Source organism: Magnolia sinica, chromosome 17 (genome assembly GCF_029962835.1).
Source record: "Magnolia sinica isolate HGM2019 chromosome 17, MsV1, whole genome shotgun sequence".
In the NCBI taxonomy this organism is placed as follows: Eukaryota; Viridiplantae; Streptophyta; class Magnoliopsida; order Magnoliales; family Magnoliaceae; genus Magnolia; species Magnolia sinica.
Window position 1 is genome coordinate 49,118,696 of NC_080589.1, and position 17,279 is coordinate 49,135,974.

Genomic DNA, 17,279 nt, shown 5'->3' on the forward strand with positions numbered 1-17,279 from the left:
TTTAGCCTCAGTTTTAGCCACCGAGGCTAAAATGACTTTTATTGCCTCGGTTCTTCAAATGAAGCTAAAAGAACCTTTTTAGCTTCAGTTTTCTCGAAATGAGGCTAAATCAAAATTTTAGCTTCTATTGTTTCCAACTGAGACTAAATCCAAATTTAGCCTCAATTGCCTCCAACCAAAGCTAAAACTATTTTTAACCTCGGTTCTCAACAATCAAGGCTAAAGCCTTTAGCTAGAGGAGTCATAGTCTCTGTTTAAATAACAAAGGCAAAACCGAGACTAAAGATGAATTTAGCCTCTTTTGGCATCAGGAAGTCACCATGCATTGTTAGATTTCATTTTTCTCATTGAAGAATGATAAACGAAATCTAAAATTATGTAATTTCAAAAGTTTTAAAAATAATAATCCTCATTTCCTAACATAATCATGGAAGTAGCATGTCTAGGACGATCAGACCATCCATCTGGTTAGCTACCTGATCAGGCGAGCCTGATCACCCAAAAGTAGGAAATCAAAACAGGGCCATACTAGAATTGTGCTTGAATCCATATAACCAAATCAATGTAACCCCATTCAAAATCTCAATTCAATCAGAGCCACACATGCATGGGCCACGGGTAATCCTGAATATGTTTTAATTAACAAAACTATTTATATATAAGAAACTTAAAAAAATAATAATAAGCCTAGCTGCATCAGGAAACGACTACGAACTAGCCTTAGATTGCAGAGAAGGCCTTTTTCCCACCTCCGCCAGAGGATCCTGCTGGAATGACTTTCAAGACATTGAACCTCACCGTCTTCGACAAGGGCCTGAACAGAGAAACACAATTACAAAGTCATGACAGCTTCTACAAAGCATATATGCCAATGATTCACCCGAATGCTCATGAACAAGCATGGAATCAGATTAACACAATCGTCAGCAAGAGTTAGGTGTATCATACACGCACCCTCAGGAAAAAAAAAACTCCCTTATCAGGAAGTCACCATGCATTGTTAGATTTCGTTTTTCTCATAAAATTCAAACTATTGACTATACTGTCTATTTCCAGATCACCAACCAGACGGTTAAGATCATCTATCCAATGGAAGATATTTTTGTAGCACGGTGAATAGGAGGGATCATCAAATTGAAAGGATTGCATTCTCTCTTACCCTAAATCGATAAATGTAAGCAGTTTAAAAGCCTCAGAGAATCTCCAATGCAAGAAAATATATCTGCACCTGCATGGATCAAACACTGCCTTTCACCTCCAATTGACTATTCCACTACAAACTAGATGCAAACAATCACTAATATATCCAGCATCCAACTATATACAAGCTCCAAATGCATATCAAATATACCTGAACCTTGAAGCAATTCCATTATAGATCACTAGCAAACACCCCATTTTGCCCACAGCCGTATTCTTGTAGTTTTTCAAATCCATAAATTTAAAATGGGTGTACTCAAAATCAATCAGGGTTGTAAATATTTATACCTACAACAATTACTATAGAAGATGAAAGGGAAAAAGAAAAAAAGAAAGGACATCACAGCCATAGAATTTGGAGAGCACCTACCCAACATGAATTTCAATTCCCAAATTGAAAATGTATACTCAAAATCATTCTGGTTGTAATTATCAATTCCCATGTTAAATTACTATAGTAGCTGCAAAAAAGAAAAGAAAAGAAAAACTACATTAGTTACCAACAATTTGTTCATCCATTAAAAAAAAAAATCTTACACCATTTCTCAGTTGGATTCTCGACTGATGTAGGCATTCACCACTCACATTCTCTGACATCCACCATGGCACACTCTTACTAGATTAAGCCGTTCGTCACTAAGGACTTGCCTTTTGTACACATTCACTAAGGAAATTAAATGTTTTGACTTGCATTGGGTATGAGCTATAAAATGTATTATCAACAGTAAGCATTAGTGGCAATGTATCCAGCCATAAAGATATTTGTCCATCTCCAGCAAAATGTATTCAAAATAATCCAATTGGAATGAAGGATGAAAATGTTTTTTTTTTTTTTTTTCTTTTTTTAACACACACTCACACTCATACCCACACTACATGCGTTACACATACCACATCCCCTAGTTCTTTCTACCATCCAATTGTAGGTCAGTTATATGATTCTGAAATGATGGGACAACTCTAAAAATGGCCCATTTGGGGCAATGCACACTAGATGAATGCTTCAGATAAAACACCATAGGACCATGCATCCAATTTTTGTGCAGCATGCACAGGACAACTAAACCTATGCCCTCAAAATAGGTAAATTTTCTCCTAGAATAAATGCTAATGTTCAAAATAAATTTGAGGAAGTATCAATTCATTAGAACTAACAAAGTCAAACCTTTTTAACATGGAAGAAGTGGTAAGTAAATTGTCAGAAACTAAAAATCAAATTGCCCGTTAAGTAAGAACTAACCACCATAGACACAAGAAATTAACAATGCAATTGTTTAAGATAGTCTTCAACTTGTAATTACAACTACTTCAAATTAACATAATAGCTTCCATGTCCCTAAGTACACATGGTAGGGGGATGTTGAATCTTGATATGCCTTCTAGTGTCCTTTAATGTGAATGGCCCATAGATCCAAACACCACATCAATCAGGGAAAAAAAGGATTAATGTAGCCGACCCCAATTAGTTGGGATAAGGCTTAATGATGATGATGTCGATGATTGAGATGGCAGAGTATGAACTTCCATCTCAAGCAGACCTCATACACAATGCCTTTGCCGGTGATGATGTGGAGGAAGAGTTTCAGAAGGACAAGCCATATCCCAACTAATGTGACAAATGGATAAGCATCATATCGTTGCTCGATCCTTCTACATACCACTGATATTGAAACAGCCATTAGGTAGTGATGCAGGAAAGAAGTGGAATGGATGCTGAAATTGAAAATTTCAACAAATCTATTTTTGTTTAGAAATCTTGAGCCTCTAATTGATATCTTGTTGAATAGGAGCAGAAAACCATGTTTCTTTTATAACAGAAGTATACACATGACAATATCGAGCTATGCAGGTTTGGAGTTCTCTAAATGACTTTTTTTTTATCTCTATATTATTGGTGGATTTCGAGGGTCTTTGCAGAAGGTTCGATTGTATTTTGAGTTTATCCAGGTTTTAACTATATTGCGGGTTTGGTCAATTCACAATCATTTTCAGAATGCTTTCATTAATATTAAGGGCCTTGCTGCAAGCTGTTGCATGAGGTCATTGGGAAGGCCTGTTCCACTGGTGCTATTTCCATTTTATTTCAGGAAATCAAGATGACTTCTGAAGCTGCAACTCATCTAAACTAGTGTAGTACAAGATTAAATAGCAAATATAGAACTGGCATTAAACAATCAATAGATTAACAAAAAGACTAAAGAGAAGGACATTATTGACTATCGAATTGTAAAGCGCCCCACCATTGCCTCAGATGCCGCATCCATGCACCAGGTGATCACGTGTGCCCCACATGTAGAGGTGTCTACTCCCAAACAGAGAACTTAATGTAGAGGTGTCTACTCCCAAATAGAGAACTCAACCGATCACAGCCTTTAATCTGATAACAATTATAACTAATAACCGAATTACACAACAAACATGATGAAAACATTTTAATTCCTCAATTCCCAAATTAAGAAAATATTTTACCCTACTAAAATTAAAACAAATAGATAATAAGAATATCAACAGATTATTAACATCAAAATGATGCGTGCACGAACCAGAATCATGATGAGAACAGTGCAAGTAACACCAATGGAAACAAGAAAAGAAAAATTAAAAATAAAACACATTCGATTTATGTTAACCTTGGCTAGAAGAATGACTTTAATCGATCCCTGATCCACTGCACAGTACTAAACGACAAGAAGGACAAAAGACAAGTCATAAAATAAGTACAGAAAAAGTTTATTGAGGTTGATGTCACTAGAAGATTTGGTATAAAAGACAAATTACTAGCAAACACATAGGCATCATTACCTTGAGAATTAAAACCACAAGCTTTGAATACATATCAATGGCAATAAACGAGAGACTATGGGCTTGTTGAGGTGATTGTAGTGACAATGCTGTGAATCAGAAGATGAGGAAGGTTATCTACTAAGTTTATGTGAATGCAGACCTTTAGCCAAAATAGCACGTAGAGTAGAAGAACCGCTGCAATTCCAACATGGAAGAGAATAGCAAATGTTGCTGGTGCTGCTGAGGAAGGGAAGTTCTTCGAGTTCACCCCCAATCGTACTAGCTGCAAAAGATTTGGAAGACACATCAATGAACATTGTTAAGGCACGAGAGGAGCAGTTAACAGATAATTAAGAAACAAACAGAAGGATGAAAAACATGTCATGAATGGGAGATGGCAAGGTTTAAACTCGAGTATCTGAAAATGAGGTATTATAGTGTCACAGTTCATCATAACATGAATGATGTCCCAATGCACCTCTTTGTACATGTAGGGCACACTGTTCAGGGTCCAGCTGCTAATTTGAAGAAACCCACACTGGGTGGGTGGTCCTAAAAATCTTTCAGATTAGAAGACTCCCAAGTCTAAGATCGGTAGATTACATAATGAACCATCAGAAGAAAACAACAGTCCAAACTAAAGTCACAGCTGGAATGGTTTAGAATTCCAATCTTGAAATCTTTTGAGACATTGGGATGGGCAGGCGAGCCTTTGGCGAGGAAACTGGTCGGGGCTGGGTCCGCTCGAGGGCAAGGTTACAAGGCCGATCCCGGTGGCTCTTTAGGAGCTGAAGGTCAAAGATTTCCTGGGCCATGCTGGCCCGCTCCCCCCTTTTGCGGTTTTCTCTTTCCTTCCATTGGAGGTGGTGGATTGTATTTTTCAAGGGGGTTTTTGCATCTCGGAGGATCTTGCGCTCCCGATCTGGACGCTCGACCCGTCAGGTCAGCTTGGAATATTTGCAAGGTTACTTGACGTCAATGTAGCTGGGGGAAAAATCTTGGGCACCGGTTCCTCCCGCTAAAACCGTCGGTCCTGGGTTGGAAAATTCTCACCAATGCCCTCCCGGTAAACGTCGCTGTCCAAACCCGTGGGATCCACCTCACATCGCGGTGCTCCTGCTGTGACAGGAGCCCAAGTCAGGGCTCGACCATCGAATACCTGCCGCATATCTTCCTGCTCAGTGCCCGAGTGCAATTCATCTGGAGGTTGTTTGCAGAGATTTTCGGCCTGAGATTGGCGCGCACCATGTCAGTTGAGGTGCAGCTGAATTTCTAGTGGCATACCCCAACTCTGAGTAGATCGTCAAGGCCCCTAAAGCTGCTGACCCCGTGGATCATTTTGTGGGAGCTTTGGAAGGGTCGCAACACGTCCATGTTAGATAGGAAGTTTACCTCTGTTGCTGCCTAGATTGTCCACATTAAAGGCTGGTTCCAGGCGATTGTGGTGAGATGGCTGGCGGCTAAAGTGGGGACCTCCCCCCGGGTTTTAGTAGCTATGGGTATTGTGCTCCAGCCCTCGCCTGAAAAAAAATTCCATGTCATCAAATGGTGTAGACACCCCCCCCCCCCCGGTTGGGTTAAGCTCAACGTTGATGGATCGTCCAAGGGGAATCCAGGCTTGGCGGGTGGTGGGGGGGTCGGCAAAGATGAGAGAGGGAATTTTCTCGTCGGTTTTTTTAGTGGGTACGGCAGGGCCTCCAACACTAGAGCCGAAATCCTGGCCATTTACGATGGCCTATACATTATCTTTGCAAGGGGATTGTTCATTGTGATTGTTGAATCTGACTCGCACTTGGTGATTGATTTTCTCTTAGGGGCAACTTCCCCGGGTTGGAAATGGAAGAACTGGCTAGTTAGGATTAATAGGTTATCCCATTCAGGCCAGGTTAGGTTTTTTCATATTCTCAGAGAGGAGAATGGGTCTACTGATGGGTTAGCTAGACTGGGGAGCGAGAACTAAGGCTTGACTATATTCTCCTGCTCGGCAGCCCTTCCTAGTGAGATTAGGGGGCTTTTTTTCCTGGATAAGATCGGATTAGGTGCCATTTGAGTCGAGGCCAAGGGGTAACCCCGTCCCTGTCTCTGGCGGTGCGAGGTGGTGTTTGGGTTGATCACTGGCCTTCCTTCTTTTGTGTTTTTCTCTTGCACTACGCCAAAATTGCGAATTTACAACGTTTCGTCCATCACAAAAATTGCTTGGTTTAATGACAGATTTAATCTGTCGCTAACGGAAAAAGTCAGTTGCTAAGCCCGTCTTTCTCGAAAATCCGTTGTCCAAATGTCACAGATTTTCACGACGGACCAAAATCCATTGCTAAAATCTGATTTACGACATATTTACGACGGATTTTGGTCCGTCGTAAATTTGCGATGGACGAAATCTGTCGATAATTTTGATTTTGGGACGGAATGTGAAAATTCTTGCCCAAAATACCAGTTGGCGATAGTTTTCAGTTGCTTTTGGGACGTATCATGGTCTGTTGTAAAAGGACTCTTGCCCTAAACATTAATTTTTTTCATTTTTTTTAGAATATCGTGGAAATTTTTTTTTATTTGTAGTTTAATAATTGTTTTTAATATATATATATATATATATATATATATTGTTTTAATAACAAATGAGTGGAATTTTTTTTAAAAAAAATTTAGAACTAATATTTAAATGATTTGTCATATCACATGAAAAAGAATATTGAGAAGTTTAAAAAATTTAACAATGTTAGAGAAAAAAATGAGATTTTGAAAAAAATAAAAATCGTGATTTAATAAAAATTTATTTTGTGGCGCAAAAAAAAAGAATATTGAATAAAGTTGATAAATTTGAAAAAAAAAAAGATTTTGATTCTGAGAAAAAATAATATCCTGAAAAGGAAAATTAAAAATATTTTTAAAAATGTGAAAATTTTCACAATGTTAAAAAATAAAAATATTTTGAAAAAGAAAATGAGAGTTTGTATTTTGAAAAATAAAATAAAATTGAAAAGTTCGATAAAAATTGACAAGTTTGAATAAAATGTTTTTTAAAAAAATGGAGAAGTTAGAAAGAATTGAAAATTTTAAAATAAAACGATATTAAAAAATCGATACTTTATCAAAAAACAAACATTTTGAAACGAAAAATAAAGAATTTGAAAAAATTTGTGATTTTGAAAAATAATTGAAAACATTCAAAATTTGAAATTAAAAGAAAAAGTTATTTATAAAAGCACTAAGATTTTGAAAAAAAAAATATCATTTTAAAAAAGAAAATTGAAAAGTTGAAAACAAAATGATGCATTTGAAAGAAAAAAATCGGCATTTTGGAATTTTTGGGAAAAATAATTAAAATTTGTGAAAATTTTAGAGATTTTGAAAAAAAATATAAATTTTGTATTTTAATTTATTTTTTGAAATATTTTATAATAAAAATGATGTTTTGTTAATAGTTTTCAAAGAAAAATTCAGAGAAAAAAGTATACATTTTGAAAAAAAAAATGTTATTTTTAAATGGAAATTGAAATTTATTTGTGAAAAAATAAAATATTTTTTAATAAATTATTAGGCATATCCACTAATTGAACATTTAACTATTTTTGGACAATCGAATTAGTCCAGATTGAAGAGTAAATAACTTCAGATGTTTAAATCAAATTTAACTCAAATTGTTGATCAATCTTGTATGCCCAATATCTTTCTCATATGTAGCTAGCCTGATCAGGGCGAGTAACTAGTCAAATTGAGGGTATTGATGAGTAAAATAGAGTGAATGGACCAGACATAGAAAATGGGCCAAATATTATTGTCAAAATTGTGACTCAGCTTATTGACCTCGCGAGAACCTAAGAATTGATATTAGTAAGTTTTGTGGGCCCCATCATGATGTGTGTCGAACATCAACACCGTGCATTTGATGTGTCCCCTTTAGGTTATGAGATATCTCAAAAATCATCTGTATACGAAACTCAAGTGGGCCATACCATCTAAAACTATGTGAAGACATCTTTAAAAATATAAAAGCACTTGGTGGGGCCCACATGAGTTTTAGATGCGGCTAAAACTTGGTCTGACCCCTCATCTAAGTGGGACACACATAATGAGTGGGTTGGATATGTGAATCACATTTAGGCAGGCCAAATATATGATTATGAATGTTTTAAGGAAACCCATCTCCACTATATTTAGGTGAGTTACTCATTAACCTTACCAGAGTAAACTCTGTGGGGTCCACCGTTATTTATTTATTTTATCCACTCCATTCATCCATGTTAACAGATAATTTGAGGTCTAAAGAACAAAAATGAAGCATATCCAAAGCTCTAGTGGACCACACCACAGGAAATAGTGTGATTGAACCTTTACCATTGAAAAATTCTTGGAGGCCATAGAAATTTTGGATCAAGCTGATGTTTGTGTTGTCTCTTCATTTATATCTTTTTGATATTATGAACATGTTATGGCAAATAAACATTACAATGGACCCAAGGAAGGTATCAATGGTGGAAATCATTATTCCACATTGTTTCGTGTGGCATAGTCCACTTGAGTTTTGAATTTACCGAAAATTTGGGATCAACCCGTACCGTTCATCCATTTTTTGAGATCATTTTAGAGAATTATCAAAAAAATGAATCATATCCAAAGATTAAATGGACCACACTACAAATAAGGGGAACGGATTGGCTACTCCCCGGACACCACCCAATGGCCGGTAGTTGGTGCTCTGTGGGCCCCACCATGATGTATGTGTTTAATCCATGTCGTCCATCTATTTTTAAAGATCATCTTATGACATGAGACCAAAAATGAGGTATATCCCAATCTGAAATGGACCACATTACAGGAAACAATGTTGAATGAGCGTCAACCATTAAAAATATTTTGGGGGTCATAAAAGTTTTGGATTGAGATGATTTTTGTTTTTCCCCTTCATCTAAGCCTGTATGATCTAATAAACTGATTGGATGTCAAGTAAACAGTACAGTGGGCCTCAGGAGGCTTTTAATGATGGATATCCCATCATTATTGTTTTCATGTGGTGTGCTCCACTTGAGATTTATATACCTCTCATTTTTGGCCCCACCATGATGTATGTTTTGTATCCACACCTTCCACCATTTGGAGAGATCAGTTTAGGGCAATATCCAAAGAATGAGTTAAATCCAAAGCTCTAGTGGACCCCAGCACAGAAAACAATGGGACAGTGACACCCACCATAAAAAACTTCTAAAGGCCACAAAAGTTTTAGATCAAGGTGATATTTGTGTTTTCCCATATTTCATGTATTTTTTAATTTTTGAACCGGTTGGATTTCAAATAAACATTACGATGGGCGTTAGGATAGTTTCAACAGTGGGAATCATTTTCCCCGCTGTTTTCTATGGTGGGGTCCACTATAGATTTTTATCTGCCTCATTCTTTGGCTCATGACTTAAAAAGATATCTCAAAATGGATGGACGGTGTGGATATAACAAATACATCATAGTGGGGCCCACAGAACTTAGTGACGTCAGAGGGATTAGGGCGTCCAAGAGACGCCCAAATCCTTTCACGGTACTCTCTCTCTCTTGCACCTCACCTCTTTCTCTCTCACACCCTCTCGTCTCACGCCCTCTCGTCTCTCTCTCTCTCTCTCTCTCTCTCTCTCTCTGTCTCTGATCTCTCTTCCTCGCTCTGATCTCTCCACCTTACCATTGTCGAACACCCTACCCACGCATGCTCTCTCTCTTTCTCTCTCTCTCTGAAGCTCGGTTGAAGGTCATTCACGACCGTGAGGTATCTCTCTCTCTCTCTCTCAATCTCAATACCGATTTAGGGATTTGGGGATTTAGCAATTTGTGGATTCCTGATTCGATGTGGACCCTCATTTAGGGATTTGGGGATTTTAGGGCTTATAGATTTGAATGTGGACCCCGAATTGGGGATTTTCTGATATTACAAATTAGGGATTTGGGGATTTTAGAATTTTAGGGATCTTGAGGATTTTAGGGATTTAGGGATCTTGAGGATTTTAATACTTTAAACAGAAAAATATAATAGCTAGGAGGATTGGAGAGATCCAGAAAGCAATATAGTTGCAAGTTTGCCATCACAAAAGAATTACAGGAATGCCATTACAAATTATCCCTCAACAAGTACAGCTTTGTCTGTTAATATGCACAGGTGATTGATCTTTCTCAAAGTATCTGGGTATCATGATTCTGGGAAAATCAGTACCAGTTCATGTGAAATGGATCAATTATACTTTACCTAGCCGTGCTTCCCTTTGTATGTATTTTCAATGCATCTTAGGTGAGCATGTGCCTGTTGTTCTATTTTTTTGTTTGCATATTTAGCTGATATACTTAACTGAAACCTAATTTGATTTTCTTTTTTATTCCATAAGTTTTGTGTGCTTGTGTGTTTTGTTATGTTGGTGCGTGCTTTCTACAGTTGGGTTTGTTCACATATCGCTTGTACATTGATGTCACGCCCTTTACATATGGTGCCTGTAGGTTTCCAGATCAATAGGAGATGCATACTTGAAAACACCAGAATTTACTCTGGATCTGTACAACTTACAAATTATGATTTCTATAGTGCTTTTCTGGTTTTCCATATGGAAAGAAGATATATATATATATATATATATATATATATATATATATTTATATATATATATATATATATATATATATATGAAGCTGAGAGTCTGTCGTGTAAATGTGTGATAATTTTTTTGGCATATTTACCTCTTTACATAATGGGATAAGATAGAACATCTAGTCGCTTTTCTCATGTCTTGTCATAGGTGTGAAGGAGCTTGAGGCAAAATGGATCGGATGGGCTGGTTTATATGTACCAGATGAAATGGACAGCGATCACTTACCAAAGCACTAGCAGAAAAGGTTTGTAAGATGCAATCTTCATTCTTAACTTGTCTTTGGCCTTGAATTTAGGATGTAAATGACAATGGAGCCACTTTTCTAGTGTTGGTTTCCTAGAAGACAGTTTTGTTGTAGACCAAACAGGAATTCAACTTTTCTAGGTTGGGCTGGGTTAAGGGTTAACCAGAGCCAACCCGATCTCTAGAGAACCTGATCCACAACCTGCTCTAATCCGTATTCTAACCCAAGTGAGACTGAACAAAAAATTGTTTTTTGGATATTACAGCTTGCTAAATGGTTCACTTATATATGGAGATCACCAATGTATATGATCTAGATGTTGTTTATGACAGTCCTGATGATGTGCCTGAAGATGTAATGTGAAAAGCTTTTTATTCTTAACATGATCTCTTTCTTGTCCTCTTTTACAGAGTTGTGAATTTTGTATCAATGTTTTATATAAATCTCTCTTTATGAATTTATTTATCTACCTGTCTCTCTGTATCTATCTACTAATTTATTTTGAACTGCTTTCCTTTTATAGTGATGATGGATTCAATAGCATTCAGGGTAAAATTATCTACTATTCAATAGTACCAGTTCTTGTTTACATATTGGATCAACTCATGTGCAGGTTGTTTATAATCTAGATTGTCCAGCTCAGCAGCAAACTTCCTAAAGGTCAAAATTCTGGCACCTGTTTGCTAATTATGTTGTGTATGAATCAATGGGAGGATCCTTATAAATTGTTCATATTCCAGGAAGCTTACAAGGCTGCAATGCATTATCTATACCATGATCCTTGGTAATTTGTTATTATTTTTGGTCCACAAATCTTACTATTCATGTTTATGTTTCTCATTTAGATTTTCTGGTCCACATTTGGTGATGCTTTAAAAACTCAGTCCCCAATGTTCAAAAGGAGACATCCAGTGGAGGGCTAACCATGGCAACCCATCTCAGTGACTCTCAGGTATGAGTTCTCATTCCACATGTCTCTGTTGCTTTGGTACATTTGTAAACATGTGCCTATGGTAGCTGTTTTTATTTTTTATTTTTAAAAGGAAGGTGGGAATCATTCCACCTGAATTTTATTTAGGTGAAACTGGAATATACAGCAATTCCACCTGAATTCCACCTAAATTTTAAAAGCAGCCTGCCTTTTGCTTTTAAGTTACCCACCTTCGTTCAATTCCAATACTCTTCCTACTTTTAAGCACAACAGATGGCTTCATCACCTAAACACACACACACACACACACACACACACACACACTCGAACCCATGACCTCAGTGTTGATAGGCACTCTTATCTACTAGTGAACCATGGGTTGGATCCCTGGGTATCTAAAACTAAATTACATAGACATGTCTTCTCCAAATGTTCTTGTAGAATAATGAGCTCATCTTAATAAAGTAGACATGTTTGCAAATTCTATACATCTCCCTTAGAGGCAGACTTGTAATTGTCACTTTACTTTTGACAGTCTTGTCTTTAGTTATGTATTTTCTCATTTTATTCTTGGGTAATTGTTTGTATTTGGGAGAACACCTCATTTCTTACTGTTGCAAGCATGATTTTTCCACCATCACCTTCTCTCAACTGGAAGCATCTATGCTGTGGGCTCTTGGAGCCTTGAAATGGCACCGAAAAAAAATCAAATATTTGTAGAGAAATTCATAACCCCACAGAAGGGTACTTTTCATAGGAAGGTCCTTATGTAGTAGTGGAACTTAGATTTCTTTATGATTTTTGGTTTTGACTACTTGCTGTATAGAGAAAATGTCTTCATCTGAAGACATGAAGGGAGCTTCTGTTAGTACTAGATCCGATCCATGCATCCAATGGTAAGCCTTCATCCTATCTTTTCTTCTTTCTTTTCTCTTTTGTTCTTTTACCCACAAATTTGTCAAGTAACTCTTCATTATTTAGTATTCTTTTAAATTTTTTATTATATATTTTTAATTTCCCAGATTCTCAAAACCATATAGCATATAGTGGACACTTAATCCCTGATGCTTCCTTAACCTGCCAAGTTGCCTTTTAGTCAGTTTATTTATTTATTTATTTTTAAATCTATAAATTAAAAACAGTGCTGTGAACCACTATCTATCACTGATTTTTGGATTTATTAAATGGGCAGAACTAAGCACATGCTGCATGAGATGGAAAAGTCCCAAACTGAGTTGTGGGTGAGATTGGTTTCTTACAAACCCAATGTTAATTCGGGTGAGCTTCAAACACTATCCATTAGTTCTACTACAATTTGATCTTCACATGGAAATGGCTCTATCCACTTCTTCAGTTACTGGTAAGTTGAATTAGGGAATGTTTGTAATCTTTTGTGCATAGTAGTGGAAGAAGAATGGGTTGGACCTAATGGATGGTCCAAGTAAGTGACATGCTCATGAGGCCAAATGTTACCGTGTATGGGAAGGTTTCTATACACTTCGCCCACTAAATCATTTCTCTTTAGGAAATTGTGAAAGAGGAATATGGCATGTAAAGACCAAGGTATTAAAAAGTAGTTATGTGTAATGGCCGCTACATTGTTACATAAAACCCTTTCTTTTAGACGGTTGCTCTGCTCTCTTCATTAAACTGTTTTGGTTTGTACTTGAAAAGCAAGCTGCTTTTATTCTTGTCATGAATGATTTGTTTGGATGCACACAGTTGTACTATCTTGTTGTACGTTGTTAATCCAAAATCTTAAATCTTTCTATTTGTAGTACATTGCAGATAACAATCTTGAGAACAACCCATGGCATGGATTTGATGAGTAGTCACTCAAGATAAAAACCAATGCGCTTGAATGAAGTTCTGAAAATGTTGTTGGTTTTTCTTCTTCAGTTATTCTTGAAAGTTATATTGGTTACTTTCAAAAGATAAGCAACAAGGCCCTTAGTATTCAAATAAAATCTTATTAGTTGTTGCATGGTTTCTTTCACAAGTTCTAGTATATTGCCTCAAGAAGTTGCTACTCCCACACCTGCGTGAAGCCTTTCCCATCCACATGCAGGCATACATGCCAATGTGGCACACATGTACAGGATATGAGATTTCCATTAGGTATGCGACGCAGTTTAGATATTCTGGCCAAAATAAGGCCATTTCACTCAGATGAGCAACAGTTAACAAAAGAAATGCTTGGCTAAAACAATTTTTTTTTTCTTCTAGCCATCCATTTGTTTTGTACACTTTGGCTGACCTGAGTGGAACAACCTAGTTTTGATCTAAACAAGTGCAGCCCACCTGATGGATAGCTTGGATCTTGCACAAGTGTGCCATATTGGCACATGTTCTTTTATGTGGATGGGCAGCAGTTCACTTGTGTGTGGGCTTAGCAAACCTGTTGTCTCAGTTCTCAGTCTCCTTAGTAGTTAGTCTTATAAAATACCAAATTTTTTCTCATTTTCAGGATGAAGTGAACAAGCTTATCAGTTCAACCCTGGGTGAAGAGAGAGAGATATAATATGCATTTTCTATGGCCTGGATAAAGAATCCCATACATGGGAAGACATTAGTAAATAGTAAGTAGCTGAAGTTTTTGTCTCATTTTCGTTTTTCATTTTTTAATGAAAAATGACAGAGTGATGCTTATCAAGCCACGGGCTGCTACAACCTCCTATGCTATGATGTGCAAAATTGTAATAATGGGATTGGCACTTTCACTTGGGTTGAGTTGTTTAGTTATTAATGGATGGGTGGAATTTTGGTGTTGGGTGTTTTGAGCATATGGGCTTGGGTTTTGCTATTAAGTTTTTTACTTGTTTGGATGCTTAGTTCAATTGCATATCAATTTATTAGGATTGTTGTGTAATTTGGAGTTAAGTCTTCCTAAGTGAGGGGAAGTTGGGCTAGCCCCAAATTCATTTAGGACTTGTTTGCTTGGATGGGCATGATGAAATGGATAGGATAGGCCATCCATTTTGTTTCTAGCTTTGATGAAAGGCAACAGATTGGAAATGGGTGCGTTTTTAATGTTTACTTGCTTTCAAACAGAACATTTTGATAGACCAAACACATGATTCTTTTAATGATGAGTTCAATCACCACTTCTTTCAATCCAATGTTTATGTATCCTCATCATAGATGTAGAGCTGAAGGCGAGTGGTGACCTCACCAAGGATGTAGAGCTAAGGGTGTGTTCTTAGCCATTGGTTAGAGTGAGAGGCTATAGGGGCTATTGATGTCTATTGGTTGAAATTTAAGTTTGTTCAGGTAAGCATGATTTTCGAGCATGGATTTTCTCAGACTTGTCTATTTCTATGATAAGAGTACCCATCTATACATAAATGTGGCAATGCTTATTAGTTGGAATGGGTTTTATATGTGGCCATGGGCATTTGCATAATATAGTTGATGTGGGCATTTCATTAGCATGGTTAAAAAGTGAGCTTTAGATGGGGACTGTTGGATATGTCTATTGGCATGGTCACTTTTATATGTTATGTGTTTTTTTTTTTTCTTTTCACATGTATTTACTGTATGGTTTATGTGTATTTGGATGGTATACTCATCGTTGCATGTTTGATGTTTGCTCTGGTAGTTGGATTGCTGAAGTTTAAAGAATTAGCAAAGGCTTCTATTGTGGTTCTCAGATGTCAAAGAGCATCAAAGCATGCCTGCCCCATCGCCGACTAGTCTCATCTTCTGTTTTATGGCTGTGATTTGCTGAGGAGATGTTGTAGCTACTTTCAGTCCCAACTGATGTATGGTTTTTCCTATGACATTCATGTGCATTTGTAGTATGAAAACATTAAATAGACCGTTAACTGTTGAAAGTGCCTTGGTTTGTCAATTAGCGTGAGTGTTGAGTCCGCTAGACAAAGAAGCTCCATAGGAAGATCAATCAATCGTCTGCCTCAACCGGATGTGCGCCCGAACTCACCACAGGTAAATCTAAACTTCACATCCCATGTCCCAAAACACGAGGTAATTAAAACCCTTAAAATTGATTAGAATATCTTAGGGTTTTTAGGTTAGAAAACTTTTTCAAAATTTCAGAAAATCTCTAAGGTTTTTACCTCTATCGATTTATCGATAAACTTATCGATGTAATCAACAAGTGTTGTCGATGTCCTCAAAGCTCACTCGATAGTATCGAATGAGGACATAAGTTGTCCAGCAACTACATATACTTTTGGACGGAATTATCGACGTATTGATAGTTGTATCGATATCATCGAAATTTAAATCTCGAGTCTATCAAAGTTGACTTGATAAAATTAACAGCAGAGATATTGTGTCCCTGTTTTTCTATAGAAAATCATAAAATCTTCGATATATCGAAGTTCTCCTCAATATTCTCAGAATTCAAATATCGATGATATCGGAAGGCCTTCGATGATATTGGTCTTGGACACAGTTATCCAGCCATATTTTTAGGTGGTTTTTATCTTGGATTAAGGATCACTCGATAAAATTGATATTCAAATATCGATGATATCGAGGTTGGGTCGATTGCATCGAGAATGGAAATAAACTGTCCAGCAAGCTTAACAGGAAAATTCTTTGGATTTATCGATGCATCAACACAAGTACGATATCATCGACATTCAAATTCCGATGATATTGACTGTGCCTCGATCATACCTTTTGACCTGAAATATTTTTAAGGCAAGTCTCTCTCATTTTCAAATGTCGAGGAATCGATCCTTATGTCAATGAAATCGGAGTTAGAAATCTGATGACATCGACGCATGTTCGATTCCCTCGATCAGCTGACAAATTATTTCAAAAGCGTATGACATTTGAGTTTGTATCATCGAGCGGCTAGTCGATGTAATCAAGAGTATACGGTCGATGATATCGACCTTGATCGATGATATCGACTCTACTCGATGATATTGAACTCTGTCATAAATGTGACCATTTTATATCCGTTGGAACCTTTTGTCTATTTGTAGAGAACTTGTCCCTAGTTGCTGGAGAGAGAAAGAAGAGAGTGCTTTTGAGTGTTTTACCTTAGATCATATATTCAAAGTCCTCTCTCATAGAAGTCCATCCTTCAATCCACCCTCATCATTGACATTCAATAGAGTGGATTGAGGAATGAACTTTCGCATTCAAGGATCCTCCACCTACCATTTTAATGGCAAATCATTAAGATGGGATGCCTTGAATGCATAAATGATTGGAATCACTCTATTTTCATTATAGGAAAACTTTCAATAGAGTAGGATTCCATTACAACCTTGTCCCAACCCGTCGCCATGTATTGGTAAATCTTCTGAGTTGCGGTTCAAGGAATCAGAAGTTCTTCATCAACAAAGGAGGAGATCTTGGACAACATGCTGAAAAGGACTCATCTGCTTATCTGTAAGTTATTAGAGTCCAGAGGACCCTTGTGATCATTCCTTTGTAGGATTGGGTCTAAGGTGTTTCTCACCCCTTGCAAGTCCTCTAGGAGGCCTCTGGCGGGAGTGTAAGTAGTAGGTGCTTTGTGTTG

The 17,279-nt window shown here is 37.1% G+C and overlaps 2 long non-coding RNA genes across 8 annotated transcripts; one reads left to right on the top strand and one right to left on the bottom strand.

Moving 5' to 3' along the window:
- Window positions 1-355: 355 nt before the first annotated feature.
- On the bottom strand, window positions 356-3,667 carry LOC131230237 (uncharacterized). The gene is made up of 2 exons (XR_009163936.1): window positions 3,441-3,667; window positions 356-1,661 (listed from the first exon to the last, which is right to left on the bottom strand). It is a non-coding gene; the product is annotated as an uncharacterized LOC131230237 (long non-coding RNA).
- Window positions 3,668-11,172: 7,505 nt separating this feature from the next.
- On the top strand, window positions 11,173-15,602 carry LOC131230236 (uncharacterized). Of its 7 annotated transcripts, XR_009163935.1 has the most exons (7): window positions 11,173-11,508; window positions 11,589-11,632; window positions 11,733-11,800; window positions 12,972-13,656; window positions 14,247-14,358; window positions 14,927-15,049; window positions 15,378-15,602. It is a non-coding gene; the product is annotated as an uncharacterized LOC131230236 (long non-coding RNA). The 7 variants fall into 7 exon arrangements; XR_009163933.1 differs by lacking the exon at window positions 11,589-11,632; XR_009163934.1 differs by lacking the exons at window positions 11,173-11,508; window positions 11,589-11,632; window positions 11,733-11,800 and adding exons at window positions 12,235-12,675; window positions 12,802-12,874.
- The last annotated feature ends 1,677 nt before the right edge of the window (window positions 15,603-17,279 follow it).